We start from the raw sequence: 1,315 nt of genomic DNA, 5'->3' as shown, positions 1-1,315 counted from the left end.
CCACTCAATGTTATCTTCACTAGGGTGAACAATTGGACAAAACTTGCTGCATATTATTAGATTTAAATACAAATGAGCCATTTTGTGGGCTCCCAGGGGAAACAAAGCACTGCTAATGAGACAAGCGGCTTTTGTTTCACAAAACACTACTTACTTTCTGAGTTAAACCATTCAGCTTCAAGGCTCCAGCAATCTGCAGGGGCCTGGGCCGAAAGCCCACCAGAACGCCAGGTCACTGGCAATTTAAGTTATACTTGGGACTAGAGTGGCTAAAAAGCTGTCAGACAGCGGTGGCCCATTACGGGGAGTGTGGTTTCTGGCAGAAGAGTACAGCCGTAACACCTTCAGATGATGTCACTCTTAAACTTAATGAATCCTGTCTAGCCCTCAGCCAAAGGGTCGGACCAATTGCTCAGACCAATGGCGCTGTTAAATTGTCACCTCAGAAGAATCAGCCGCGAAGGAACACAAACAATTTCACCCCCGTGCCCAATCTTTGACCTAATCTGCTCTATCCCTCTCTCCTACAATAAATAACAAGCTTGAAACAGCAAATCTTGAACGCTACCCCAGACCACCATCATCCATTTAGCCCAAGACAAGGTAAAAGTATTTCAACAAGGTAAGCACGTAGGATGCTTCCTCCTGTGCTCTCAGGCTCCAGCATTAGCAGCTCAGGGGCTTCCTGACCCACACAGGACTTACATTCCGTGTTTGTCACAACAGTTCAGTTCTTTTCACCTCTCGAAAAGGCAAGGGGCTTTCCTCCTCTGGTGTGAGATCCCCAGCACGATTCTCGGCTGGCGCTGCCGCCCAAGACGTCGTGCTTTCCGTGGAAATGTTAGCAGAAGGGTCAACTGGGATCTCAAGAAAGGTGTTAGTTTTCTTTCACAGCAAGGGTTAAGTTTCTTGGCGTAACAGATGTTGGTAGAAATCTGGACACAGGCGCCAAACGGCCCGTCTACAGGGGACACACTCTTGTTATTCCAGCAACTGTACGGCGCAGTAAGCATTTAAGGAGCTAGGAGACTACAAAACCACTCACGGCTACAGGGTGCTCAAGAAAGGGGAAAAATAACGCTTTCCATAGCAAATACCTCTAAGCAGGGCGAGAGCTGCGTGCGGCCAGGGCAGCGGCCGGGGCACACGACAGAGAAAAAGCCGGGGCGAGGAGCAGTTGCAGCAGGTTTGCTGGAAGGCGAGGGGCCGTGACAGGGCTCCCCCGACGTGGGCTGGGCGCGGGGGCCCTGGCCCCCGGGAGCGCCCCGAAGGATCCCGGGCGCCCCGAAGGATCCCGGACCCGGCTGCTCCCGAG

Source organism: Pygoscelis adeliae, unplaced genomic scaffold, assembly GCF_000699105.1.
Source record: "Pygoscelis adeliae isolate BGI_AS28 unplaced genomic scaffold, ASM69910v1 Scaffold407, whole genome shotgun sequence".
In the NCBI taxonomy this organism is placed as follows: Eukaryota; Metazoa; Chordata; class Aves; order Sphenisciformes; family Spheniscidae; genus Pygoscelis; species Pygoscelis adeliae.
The sequence above is the reverse complement of the archived record's forward strand: the minus strand, read 5'-3'. Positions refer to the sequence as shown.